At 39.7% G+C, this 14,596-nt stretch overlaps 1 protein-coding gene and 1 long non-coding RNA gene across 6 annotated transcripts in view; both read left to right on the top strand.

Annotated features, from left to right (window-relative positions):
• LOC139743465 (zinc finger homeobox protein 3-like) overlaps positions 1 to 14,596 on the top strand; it is a 242,178-nt gene that overhangs the window by 32,702 nt on the left and 194,880 nt on the right. The window lies entirely within an intron of this gene.
• Positions 555 to 3,596, top strand: LOC139743450 (uncharacterized). Its single transcript, XR_011711760.1, has 3 exons — positions 555 to 1,391; positions 2,452 to 2,615; positions 2,897 to 3,596. It is a non-coding gene; the product is annotated as an uncharacterized lncRNA (long non-coding RNA).

Raw genomic sequence — 14,596 nt, 5'->3', positions numbered from 1 at the left:
AAATTGTCAATATCCCACCTTTGAGGTGGTATACAATGTACAGCGCATTGGTGTTGCGGGAGGCAATATTTTTGTGAGTTGCTTGCTATGCGAATATCAGCTAACTCACAATTTTGTGAAAATAAAATCACTTTGAAGTATTCTGCATATATATACAGTATATGAAGTGATCATTTTTTTTTGGGGGGGGGGGGTGGGGGAGGGGGTATAGTGTGGCACTAAAAGTGAACGATGCCAGCGGCAGTCTTGTTGACAGGTATGAATAAATGTATTTTGTAGGGAAAACTTAAGAGGATGAAGCACAAGGTGGGGGGGGGGATGGGAAATTAATCACACACTTTAAAAAAATTGTGATTGTGCATTGAAGACTGACTCATTCTGTGCTTTATTGTAGAACATCTTGGTGAGTAATGTTTCAAGGTGTGTGTCTGTTCCAGTCACATTGAAGACTTTGTGTATATCAGTGATACAGGGCAATATCACAAAGGTTCTTCTCAATTCGTTGTCACTGTACGTGTGCAATCATTTGAGACCCGCTCTGCCAAAACCCGAAACTTCTCGGCAAATGTGATTTCGCGCTACAGCCCGAAAAAGGTCAAAAAGTGACCTCAGGGACCAAATTGACATTTTGGTATCATGTTGTACTGGAAATTTTCTAGTTTCTGATGATATCAACAACATTTCGAAATACAACCTACAAAATGTGAAATTTCGAAGAGAAAGGTGGGATGTCAATCTCAAAAGTTGACCAAAATCTTACGTCTAAAGACCAAATCGCCTTCGCTTACGGCGAAAATGACTGTTCTTTTGGCGATCGTGTCTAAGATATTCTGCGTTGAACCCTGACACATTTGGTACCTACAGAAAGCTCTACCTCTGCTTATTCCAAATATGGTCATGACGTGATGTCATGCTACTCACTTTCATTCATAAATTCGTCTGAAACGTGCGTAAGTTTATGCAAATCGTCTCCCAGACGCGTAAACAGCCGTGTTACCAAGACACGTGATCGAAATGCGTGTTCACGATTGGTCAACTGCGCCGAAGACCCCTTGTTTACAAGCCACCTACGTGTTATACTATCGGGATTGCTGCAGCAGCGTGCAGGCTTGCATGCAACACGTGTATCGTGACTGCTGTTCAGTACTGAAACGTGACATTTTTCCGCTTTGTTAGACTGTTTTTTAGCAAGTTGAGGTAGAAATTGGAATTAAAATCAACACACAAGAGGAAAAGAAGGTCACATTTATCTAACTAACCTTCATCATGCAATTTCGAAGAAGAATCAAGCTGAAATCACGGCATCAAGGAGTACCTGTTCACTGTCGATTCTGCTGGTACTGTTGTGCGTACACCTGATCACGGCAATCGCGAATCTTGAGCTGATTACGGTAGGTTTTGTGCTGTTCAAACGTCATATTTCCGTAAATTTATTGATGTAAAAATGATTTAAAATCTATTACAGCTCCTTGGCTTACTCATCATCCTTCATGAGTATGTAAAGTTACCTCAGCTATACGCAATTCCCCCACAATGATCGATTTGTTGTGTGAGTAATAACAGCAAATTGTGCCTGTTCGAAGGAACAGCTGATCACCCCGCGGTGATCGTGAATCTTGCGCTGATTACGATAGGTTATGTGCTTTTAAAACTTTGTTTTTCCGTAAATTTATGGGTGTAATAAATTATTCTAAACCCATAATGGCTCCTTGACTTATTTTTTTTTCTTTTCTGAGTACTTAGAATTGCCTCAGCTAAACGTAATTCCCCCACAACGATCGATTTGTTGTACTGTATCAGTACTGTCACAGCACAAATTGTGGCTGTACTTCACACAACATTCCCCGCTTGAACAGTTGCAGAATATAATGAACGAACTTTCCTTGCATGTTTGTCCATATTTTTTTTTTCAAGGTAGGGCCTACCTGTAAACGCAAGCTTATTTTGAACCTATTATTAGAACAAGAAGCAAATTTCTCATCACATTTATCGGTACGGTAGTTATAGTGTGGTTTTAACAGACCTGTGGTACGTTTAACTGTGAGTATTCCAATCTGAAAAAGTTGTCAATCCTAGCGTGAATTCTCAATCATATCAAGCAAGCTATACATGTACGTAGCCGTAACATCAGCTTTCGTTCTCCAAGTGTTCAAATTAACATTAACTTGTCTACGGTGTCTGTTGTACTAGAAATTATCTGTATGTACACTGTGTCTATATGTAGTCACGACAATTACACAAAAAAGAACTATACCTAATAGACTTGTAAGTTGTATATTTGAAGTTTTGATACTCTATAAACTTAGCAGGGATGACTGACACCTACAAAATATTTATTGCATACTTCATAATTTTACACACCTCAGTTTTATTGCTTCGGATTATCACTATTGTGATACAATTTGTAATTACATGTATTGTCTTTCTCGTCAAAATCTATGGTTAATGCAGGTGGCCGATGTGAGAAGAGGTCCACGGGTCCATCATGCCGTCCACTTCCTTTTTGTATGTAGAGGCCCACAGCAGATAAGTGTACATGCACATCTTCCTGGGTGAATTCTGGTGTGAAGTCCTGTGATGTCGAGCTTCTTTCAACTTCTGTCTCCAACATAAAGGTACTACTACATGTACTGTTTAAGGTGATTTTATGATTGTGTAGAGATATTTTTTAAGCTGTTTTTTTTTTCTTAAATTCAAAGTCTCAGAAAGAGCTCACTCAGATATTGGTCAAAGTAGGCAGAATGTTGACTGGTTTATTTTGCTGTTTAAGTGAGATGCGAAATATCTCGTAAATTAGATTTTTTTTTTTCCAGTGGATACATGATTACAGCTGTATGTGGCATCTTTAATGTAAATAATGACACTAGCATGGTGATAAATACTCTAATCTTTGCAGGTACACCTAAGTCTCCTTCGACGAGAGAATCCCGTGGCTCTTCGCTGGAAAAGTACGGCATCTCTCGAGGTTCCACGGCAACAATGAGCACACTACCAGGCAGCTTGCATAGCATCTCGAGACGTTTTGGGGAAGCTTAGAACCGCAGTCCTAATCTCAGGAACAGAATTCCAAGCGTTATGAGCTGATTTCAGGGATTATGGGTTGTTGTTGTTGCATAGTGGACTCCCGTTGTCGTCCATAACAAAGTCCTCGGGACCAACAGTTTTTCTTTTCAAATTTCAGTAAAACAAACAACTAAACAATGAAATAACATAGGGAAGATAATGTTGCGGCCTGAATTTTTATTTTGCTTTAACTGGAATTTTGTTATAATACAAATAGGAGTGCACTGTAAAATTTTTCTTCTTCTATCTTTTCTTTCTTTGTCTCCTTCAGGTGTACTCCTTACTGGTCAATGTTCCTAATGCCAGTGATTGCTGTTTGAATAGCATCATATACCTTGACCTTCACTCTCAATATTCAATCAGCAGTTGTCCTTTGATATAAAAAGGCACGCAACATTTTGGTTAGGTAGATTTCCAGTATTCTTGTGTAAGGCTGTCATTTCTTGTTTCATCACTGCTCCCATGTAACAGACATGACTGTAGTTGCTTTGTTGGTTATTCATTTCCCATCATCATTCAACAAGAACTTTGTGCACTGGCGGATCCCGAGGGGTGTGCACCAGGCACGCACCCCCTTTTATTTTTTTTTTAAAACAAGAAATAAGAAGAAAAAATAGGGGATGGACATGTGCGCCCCCTTTCAATTTGTAAAGGTGCATCACCTTTACGAAAGCACTGGTTGTGCATTATGCAGTGAGCCTGTTTTAAAATCGAACAGCAATGTAATTATTCTCTGTGTTGAATTTATAAGCTGAAAATTATTGATACTTTCCAATATACACAACAGTACAGCACAGATTTTTTTTTAATTTCTATGTAAATCCTTGATTTTCTATGATTTCTTCCATTAAAAGTACAATTGTACATTTATAATGTGACATAACATCGTCCCCCTCACAATACTTTAAAAAAAAGTTAATTGTGATATGCTGTTTTGAGCATATTTTCCTTTTGTGTTTTATTGTTTTATGCTAATTGATTATGTCTACAACCTAATTACTGTCCAAGCATATGACACAGAATCATTTTTATGTCCCATACTACATGTACAAAAAAAAAATACTGTAAATCCTGAATTGCAGTTTATAGAGAGACGGCAATGCAGTTTAAACTTGATGCCAACATTTTCTTTTGTTTTTTATTGTTTTTAATTGTCTCTATTGTATTTAAATACACTTTGGAAACTGAGAATTATGCAGGTTACTGGCTGGTTTTGCCACTTGGAATACAATTTGGCAACATGTACACTTTGTAGGACTATTTACATGAACAACACCAAGTGTATGGTGTCCAGCTACAGTTCTTTTGTATTTTATTATTTTTATTATTCCAAATATCATGAAACATATTGTATGATGTATGAAACAATTGCAAAAATGTATTCAGAGTGTGAAGAAATCACTGATATGCAAACAAAAAATACACATTTGAGAAGGTACACAGTGTAGTCTCGTCATTAATCACAGGAGTCTTAGTGTTTTGCCTTCGATAACACGTGTTATTTTCTTTGTATTTCATTGTTTTTAATTGCGTAATAACACCATTGAATATCATTGAATCTGATTCTTCCTTTGTGATGACCTTGTTTCATGTGTAAAGACTGTTTGTACCAAATTTTAGCTTCATTGGATGTTTGGCTGATAGCGTTGTCAAGGAGTTAATGGGTGATTGCAGAATGTGTCTTATGTTTGAAGTGAGTGCTGAACTTTGACCTTCGTTTTCTCCATTTTTGGTTTTTATGACATTCAACGTATTAGAAGATCATAACTTTGTCAATTTTTAATGGATTTTCATGAAAGTGGTACCAAATGAAAGCTTACATTCTAGGGAATCCAGCTGTACCAATAACTCAATTTTGAGTTTTGCCTAGAAGTTTAGGGTTTTGCCAGAGCCGGTCACATTTGGTCCGTGACGAGAGAAAACGGACCTTAGGGTATAAAATACCGAAAATGAGTTTTCACCGCCACATTGTTGAATGAACTCTGATGTATTAAAACATGCAAACATTTTTCTGAAATTTCACTCCTTATTGCCCCAATTATAACATTAAGAAAAGCATGTTTTGTCCAAATCCTGCTAATTTTTGATGCGTCTATGTACATGTATGTGCATGCCGCTAGCTAGCTGATCTTATTTTGCGCGTATTGCTTTGTCAAACTTCTGTGCCGTTTTCTGACGTTTGTGCGTGAAAGCGCTTAGGGCCCTTTTTCTCACGTCACGGCCCATTTGCAATGCAGTGGCTGTAATCATGTATTATACAATGGTGTGCAATACTAATATTTTCCATGGCAAGGATTATGAAATAAGATAATGAATTTCATTTAAGTCAAGTCACATTCAATGTATGTGCTCATTTCATCTAGAGTTTTTATGATTGTATACTTGAAATGGAACTCTGTAGCATTGTGAGATTTGATTGTCAATCATTTCAAAGTAAATGTAAGGCAATAAGTGAAGAAAAAAAAAAGCTACCTATGGAAAGAAATTGATATCCGAGAATTAATGTCATATTGATTGGTAGAATGTAATATTCTTTATTTGATAGGCATCATTGAAAGTATTGGTCTCATGTTTTGATTGCCATCTTAAAAAAGCTAAATTATCACACATTGCTTCAACAACTAGTATTCTTTGAAGACGATTTCATATTACAGCTGCTGTAAGATTGGTTTACAGTAAAACTGTTCATGAGTGGGCTGTAATGGTTTTAAATGAAGGCTAGCAGGCTCTTTTATATCAACTTTCTGATTTTTTTGTTACTCTCTTTCCCCTCAAATCCACCACTCGTTAAGAGAAATGATTTTGTTTGAAATTGTCTTACTCTGTAATTTCCTGTCCTCCACTCTGGGGAGAGTGCCTTAAGAAAAGAAGCAAAGTGGTTTGCCTGCAATTAAGCAGAAAATTTCCCAATTCCGTAATAATTAGCAATCAAAATCTCATTTATCGCGCCATGTTTGGGCGCGACAAGCCAGGAGACAATCGAGGGGCCGGGTAACGACGATGCCGCGGTGATCGCAGAAGGAAATGACGGCAGAAACCGCCATCTTTCTGTATACAATTGGTCTTAATCAATCGACGAGATTTGAATGGAAATGAAACGGAATCGCCCCTTAAGGCCAATCAAGGCTGCAACATGGCCGAGGAGCCTATTCTAACTTGGGATTAGTCTCTCTGCTCCAGACCCTCTCCTGACATTTAAATGTCCCAGGTACCTACCGTTGGCTGCTAATGAGAGTCTATAAACGATGCGCCTGACTGCTTGATACCTCGACTCTTAGTTGCTATTCAACAGGTCGTACTGTTGACCAGAACGTATTTTGTGTGCAGAAAATTGTCTCGATGACAGTAGCTCATAGGCTTGGTATTTACACCATGACCATCTTGGAAGGAGACCATTTTCCAGAGGAAGAAAGTACAAAAAAGAGAGAGAAAGGGGAGTGGGAGATTGGAGAGACAAGAATTGGAGAAGATGAGTAGAGATGAACAGTTTGACCAACTCTCCTCTCCTCGTTGGGAAGTAGGCCTTACTAATGGCCTGGTAATCCACTGCACTTTTGGAGGGGTTCATATATAGCTGCTATAATGAAATCGGCTTGGAAATGAATTAAATGATGCAAGAGAACCTGACGATCAATCAATTTACATTTTATGCAGATTTTTTTTCTCCCCTCTGCTGCGCACTCTCTTCCTTCCCCCTTGTTCTGGCCTTGGAATTGACTGGCTTGTTAAAATGGAGGCCAGAGAAAAAAACAAAGCGCTTTCCATTACTAGATGTAATTTACAAGAGCTGCTTATCCCAGCGAGAGTTGAGCTCATCGACTGATGGGTGGAATGAATATTTATAATGTTTCCCCTGCATGCATAATCATGGGTTTACCCATTAGGAAATGCTGTTAAATGAATTGATTTTCAAATCACTTCTCACAAGTCTTCCTTTCGGAGAGTGCTGTTGATGGTGAAAAAGCATGGGAGTGATTTAAACTGGACAGTGACTTAAAGCTGACTTGACGTCTTGGCAAAAAACAAAGACAAGACAAAACAAAACAAAACAAGAAGATGATTTCAAATTCTCTGCCTATACCGTTCCAACCACCCACCCCCAGAAAAGAAAAAATGATAAAAACTGAGAAATTTTGATACACAAGAGACTTCTTGATGGTGCCAACATCCGAGTTAGACTCAGCAACATTTACGTGATGATGTGTGACCTGTTGCTTTTTGCACTGGCTAGACTTAACCCCCTAGATGTCAAGGCAGATGTGTCTTGCAGTAAGTACTATGATGGCATTTAGCTGGCATCGTATGAGTTAAGGTAAGGGAAAAAAAAAATGAGTGTCAGTCTTGGATGTGTTTAGTCACAGGCATCCTAGCGAGTTCTCTCTCATCCCTCCCCGCCATGGAAACTAATTAGCACCGTGACTAGATAGCTGAGATGCTAGCAATGTGCCATCACTCCATTCTATTTTGGGGGGACGGGTAAATCTTGGGGTAATCCCCTCCATATCTGGGTTCATTCATCTCCCCCCCCCCCCCTCCATGTCACAAAGGCAAGCTTGATTATGGAGCTGCCAAACAGATAAAGTCTGTTATAATTCCATGTTGAATGAAGTGTGATATTTTGTTGCAGATGATTTATTTTCCAGAAAGGGCAGGGGTGAGAAGAAAAAATGGAAGGAGTTGAAGATGAGCAGGAAGGGATTAGTCTCTGGTTGATAAGAAGATTTTAAGTGGTGCTGATATCTTTCCTCTACTCATCGTAATGAACATGGATGACTTTGTTCTGAATTCAACACGAGATTCGCATGACACAAACACACTGATGAATTTGATTTACTCTTGTGATATGATATGACCAGTGAATGCTCACCTGTGGCGTTTTGTGAGGAAGAAGAGAAATAGTAAGTGATATCAGAAATGCAGGAAAAGGAGCAAAAGAAGACAAGTATGACAGAACAAAAAAAAAATCCCCAGGGTAGCAGACATGACAGGACATAATTTGCCTATGCCTGTGATACAACAGTTAGTGTGCTTTGCAAGGTAAGAGCCAAGACTTGGCAGGAAGAACACCATGTCCTGATATTATACTCAAACGGCTTCTGTCCGTTCATTTGTTGCAGCATTTTTCCATGAAGGATGCACAACGCGATTCATGAGTCTGATTAATCTGAACTTTTCACCAGCATGTATTCCGTCTCCTGCAATTGTGGCGTCAATCAATATGTGCGCTTTAATTGAGCCAGGCACTTCAGTTATTTTATACTGCCAACCTCAGCTCATTTAATGCAGGTGAAAGTTTCGAATATTGCGGTAGGTAAATTGGCGATCAATGCCCAACTTTGGCTTTTGTTGACGCTGGGATGAAAAGACGTTCAAGCTCTTCCGTCATCCACGCTACTTCCCATTGTTTCGGTCGACTGTGGGCCCCCCGTGTCTTGGAGCTAGGGTGTGATGAGGTCAGGGAAGGCGAAGTGTGCTGGATTAATACAGGAAATGAAGCAGTTTGATAGTGAAGTGAGAGACAAAAGAAATCAATGCAACGTTTCTTCCTTTTCAAACCATGTTGGAGTTATGTGGGAAGGTGCCTCTTTTCTCTCGCATGTTTGCTAGATCTGAGTCTCCCACGACCCCTCCCCCTCCCTTAACGTGTCTGCTTTTGAGAAGTTGAATCAGCAGTAATTATCGTAGTCGATGTAGAGAAGGAGCATGTAGTGGAGGTAATAAGCTGTCAGCCGATGGAGGTGAAGGTGAACCATCCACCTGTCACCGTATCCTCCGTCAAGCCTGATTCTCAGGAAATTAATGAGACAGAAAAATGGAGAGACATGTGGTGATGCCAGGAACAAAAACACAGTAGTCACCATGAGAGCTAGCTTCACATTGCCCCCAGAAGAATGGTTTGGGATGGGTGGGGGGGGGGGGGGGGGGGGGATTTTGAGCATTAATTTTGTTAGTGTTTGTGTGTAGGGTTGCTTTGCTCTTGTGCTCTCTCATCGTCATCGTAGCTAAGTTTCATCATTTCCTGGATTGAATATCACCGATGTGTCATATTTTTTTCCGTCTGCCACTGTGGTTCCTCTCACCCAGGAATGCCCTAGCACACTTGCTGGGCAGTGCCTAAGTGTTGTCGTTAATTCTTTTGGATAGGTAGCTCCTGCTTCGAGTTGCGCTCGTACGGGAATGAGAATGTGCTCCCATGCTTGGGATAAGCCCAATTACTTAGCTCTGAAATCCTGCTCACTTTAATGCAAGGAAATTAGTATGTTGGCATGTTTCCCTGGTCACTTTTAGCAATAAACAAGGGGGCTTGTGTTTTATGGTGTCAAAGTTGACTGGCGGAGGATAACCAAATTTTTCCTGCTTCCTGCCGATCTAGACCTACACTATTACAATTAACAAATCAGCCGACTTCATCTTAGGCAAATGCCAGCAGACATAGTACACTTTAAGCTATAGATCTCTAATTTGCGAACAAATGTGTGATTGCTAAGGTGAATCTGATCATGTAGAGCCAGAGCATACTTGTCTGAAAATACATTTTTTTTTTCAAATTGAAGAACAATCCCTGTAAAGTGAAAATGTTTATATGAGTATGAAACATGAAAACGAAGGGAAAAGAGAGAAAACAGATGAGGAAGGCTGTGCAGTTGTCTGTAAGGAGAATTGTGTTAGCTAAAATAATCAAGATGGTGGCTGTGTCCTGGTATCCTGGCCAAGGTGAGGCCACTTTAGGAGTGAGCTGGCAGAAGCAGCTGTGAAAATTTGACAGAAGACGGAGGTAGATCCAACCCACCCCCTGCAAATCTAGATGACTTGAACTAGAGAAGATTGTGTTCATTAGGCAGAGGATGTGCTAGGGATAAGGAAATGTAAGTGCTAGTAATGCCTTATAGTACGGGTAATCTACGAGGGGTAGCAAGTTGCAAACATCCCCCTGCCCCCCCCCCCCCCCCCCCCCCCATACCTCTGCTGTCTCCCTTGCTGCCCCTCCTTAATATCTGGATCTTGTTTAGTTCTCATTAAGTAAAATAACACAGCTCTGAAATAAAAGTAAGATCAGCTAAGACCTGCAGATTTGTCCTGTCAATAAGCTGTATTTGTTGAATCTGTGCAGTCAAGTTATTTCTCTCCCCTACGTGTGTCTTGCTACTTGTCACTCTTCCTCTGGTTGTATTTCTCTCCTCCAAAATTCACTGATCTCTTAGCATTTGACGTAGTTTTGTTAGCTCAGCTACCCTTTTTACTATCTCTCTTTTACCATATATCATCCTTTTTCTCCTCTTGGATACCATATTTTGTTCATATTCCCCTGTGTACTCCCCCCCCCCCCCCATCTTTGATCTGTGCAATCTTCATTTACATTCTTCGTCTCCACCCCTTTTTTATATCTCTTCTCAGGAATATATAAACGTTCATTTCATTATCAAGTGAAAGCATAGTCGATAGTTGTCGTCAATGGAAATGTAGAATTTTAATAAACCTTACAGCGCCGTGCCCACTGCCTTGCCAACTGCTTGAAAACTGAGGTTGTTAGGAGGGAGTAACTTGATCATCACTTAAGTGCAGCTTACACGCAACAGTGCGAGAAGTGTACGGTGACTCATTACAGGGTAAAAATTAACGGGCTTTGGGGTCAGTACGAGAACAGGGTTTAGGAGGTGGAGATTTCACTGAAGCCCCTGCATCATCTTCTTAGCAAAGTAGGCTACAGCTTGAGAACTGAGAGAAAGATTTGAGATGGTGAAGCTTAATAAAAGGAAAGACTAACCGTTTGAGCAAGATTTTGTTATTAGGTCAGGGTGCATTGTGTGATAGGCAAGATGTTTGACCTCTGTAATCAGAGAGCAGCCTTATGTGTGCAATATGGAAGCCATGTTCAAAGGCAGGAAGAAGAAATATGAGTAATACGCTTGTTCTAAGAAGGGGGCCTTGCATACTAGCATGCCGAGAGTAATTAGTCGGCCATAGCTCTGCCCTGAAAAACTCATTAAATCAGAGTAAACAAGATATATGAGGTGCGTTATTGGACCAACAGGTTTTGTTATCGCTAGAAAGAGAGAAGATGATTGAGTGTGCATGTAGTGTGCCGTTAATGCAGCAGATATCAGCGTCAAGCGTTTTTCGCCCTTCCTGGGTCCTCCCCATCGGCCCACAATGAGTACTGATGAGGATAATGTAACTTAATGTGTATGAGGAGCGCCGTGCGCCGAGAATGTAGGTGAAGCAATCTAAATTGGTAGATTGATTAAGTTGTTTGTGGACTGCTCCCCCAATCGGAGGCGGCCCGACATGCCTCTGCGCAGCTCGGCTCTGCCGCGATTGTCATGGAGGGGGTTGGACGCTTGGCTTTCTCATCTAGCCTTATTCTAAAGCGTGATGGTTTGATCATCAAGTCTTCTGGAGGTTCGGTCTTCTCTCCCCCCCCCCCCCCCCCCCCTCGAGAGTAGTCTTATCTCTACGTACATTATGTGTAAAAAAGTTCTGTTTTGTGGTTTTTCTCATATCAAAGCACAGAAGGATAGCACAATTCTCATATTCATAGAAGCATATTGCGATGATTTAAGTAGCGTATTGTAACATGGACAGTCTTTTCTGACAAATGTGCCATTTATGTTTGACATTTTTCCATCATCCAGGCCATGTGGTGTATGGCTGTAAATTTGTGTAGTCTTAATACAGAACAGTTTAAATAGAAAATACAGGCTGAATTACTGCAGTATGTACTGATATATGTTTCAAGTGAATGAAGATCGGCCCTTTCATATCCTGTATGGGAATTAGGGTGCGGATGATCAGATTTTGAGAGAATTGTGTCTGACTGGGCAGACTACAAGATATGCATGTTGTGTTTGGTGTGAGTGAGAGGAGAGTATGAGGCAGGGATTTCTGTGAGGGATGGATGGATGTCTTGATCTGCTGGTAGTGAGAGAGAGAGAAGAGAGCATGGTAAAGTCATGGATGCGGTGATGTGGTTAAAAGTGGGCCTGGTGATGTCCTTATTAAACACTCTGTGGTAGTAGGTAAACCTGACACACATTGCGAGTCTCCTCTTCCCCTTTCCTTTCCTGTCTTGTCGCTCAAAAACGAAAAGAAAAGAAAACAAAATCTGTCCTGTGGTGATGTTGCACTGCTGTCTACATACAACACTTTCACCTGTCTGTGATACCTTGTGGGGTAAACTGATTAATTGGAAATAAGGATAAAAAAAAGATTATTCAGTAATCAACTGACAGTTTTATCATGTTTCATAAAATATAGCCATAAATGATTTGAATTTTCTAGATGATATTATAGCAAATGTAGGTAAGATTGCAGTGGATTTCTCTTCAGTCCAGCAAATTAAGCAATTAAGAAATTCATTTGTATTGGTATCAGGGGTGTAGAATGTTTTCTTTTTTTTAGGAAATACAGAGATAGAAAAGAAAACTAATGGACTAGTCTAAATTGGTATTTATATCTCAAATCTAACAATATCTTTAATATATATTTTTTTTTTGTGTGTGGAGTTGAATAAAATGATGCATACTCTTAGCTTTGGTTACATTCAGCTCATCGTGTGTTTTTTCCAAGAAATCTTTGTCATTTCTTCCTTACTTCTGTTCCCTTGTAGAACAGTGCAGCCATGTAATTTGAGTAGTAAAAAGGATTGATTTTACCCAAGTATCCCATATTATGTTTGGATATTTAACAGAAAATTGGATATTTATATCATGATTGGCATTTCTAACCTGTGAAATGTCATATTGCCACAATTGTGGGATAAGTTTGCTTCAATAACAAGAGCTGAACTGAAACCATCATGTTTTCTTTGCTTGCGTACGATTTGTGAGCTCTTCATCTTATTCTACTTGCCATACATGCACGAGTGAGCACAACTTTCTTATTCTCTTTCTCTCTCTCTACACACACACATACACACATCCACGTTCATCTTTATTCATTCTTATATTTGTGTAAATTAAAGACTAGATGTAGGTGGACATAATAAAACATGCATTTATTCACTAATGCTGAACAGAGATACTTGGCCAGCATTTTGCACCTTTTCTAGGATGTGTCCACCAAGTAGTGATAGTAGCAGTTGTAGTTAACGTCTAGGTATATATGTATGTTGGTATACACACAAACACACACACACACATACACATATATACATACACATACACACACATACACGCATACATATATCTACATATATTTGTAATGGCAAATGATAAGATGGGGTGTTAAGTAGAGGAAACCCCTTGAAGATGGTCGGTGACCTGCCTCCATGTTGGATGTCCTCCTCCCCCATGTCCCTACCCCGAGCATGGATAAAGACGCGGGGCAGGCGACGTCTTGAAGATGCATCTTTATCTTGCATCTTCCTCGTTCTCGACGTCTTGCCTGCCGCTATTCTCATCTGTCACACCTTCTTGAGCATCCCCCGTCTTGCCTTGCCCTCCCGCCCGATTTATCCCGTCAACCCGAATTTGTCAGCACCCAAAGCGGCCCGTGAAAAAGTCACCCCTCAAAAAACCTGCCAAAATATTGCACTATGTTGAGGCAGTCATCTGGAAAATGTTCTCTTTGGTGTGTCTTGAAAGAGCCCCAAATCAACTCTGACTGCTCTTTACATCATTCCCATTTGTTCATTAATATCATTTGGACTGAAAACCTTTCTACTCGCTTCTCCATCTTCCTGAAGTTTCTAAGCTTTAATTGCTGCCTACTACTGAACCTTGTCTTAAAATTTGGACGTCTGATGACTTTAGACATTTGTGATTTGACGAAGATGACAATGATGTGTATTGCTGTATTATGAAATGCATAATTTTAGTTAGGGATAGAATAATATGCATATTTTTCACATTGGCTCTGATTTAGACATCACTACTCAATCCCAGGGGTAAAGATTCCTTGATGAACTTGTCCTTTGGCAGTGAATTTGCAGTCTGCAAATGTTGACAAGCAAACTGATTTCCCTGCTGTAGCGGTTAATGTCATGGTAAAGGTACAGTGTACGACTGCATGACAGGTCAAAAACAACATTATGATTTTACATCACTGTAAATTAGGTCTTCTAAGAACTAGAATTTGGATAGCACAATGTGGACTGAGTTGTCAAAAGAAATAACAGTATTTTGAATTCTAAAAGGATTGCAAGGTTGGTGGAAGTCCTTGTAGAAAGATGTCACTTTCTGTCTTTGGTTTATAATATTTTATAGTATATTTAGATATCAGCTAGACAGACCTTATTTCTTCCATTTTAGCTTTGACATGATTTACCTATGTTGGTTGGTCTAGAATGCTTTGTTCCTTCAGTAAGAATACTGGTTTTAGCTCCTATACACACACACAACACCTGTAGATATTGAAGTGATAGAGTGTTTGATGCATTGTGGGTAAGACATATCTTACTCTGATGTCGACATGCTAGAGAAGATTAATGCAAACTTTACTGGAATATTTATCATATCAAGTTTTATTTGTTATTCTCCAGATTTGACAGTCTGCATTCTCTAATTTTGGTTGTGAATATTGCCAGAAGTATTTG

This window comes from Diadema antillarum, unplaced genomic scaffold, assembly GCF_040938485.1.
Source record: "Diadema antillarum isolate AM-2024a unplaced genomic scaffold, OU_Dant_1.0 seq00001083_RagTag, whole genome shotgun sequence".
In the NCBI taxonomy this organism is placed as follows: domain Eukaryota; kingdom Metazoa; phylum Echinodermata; class Echinoidea; order Diadematoida; family Diadematidae; genus Diadema; species Diadema antillarum.
Note: the sequence above shows the minus strand (reverse complement) of the source record. Positions and strands in the feature narration are given on the sequence as shown.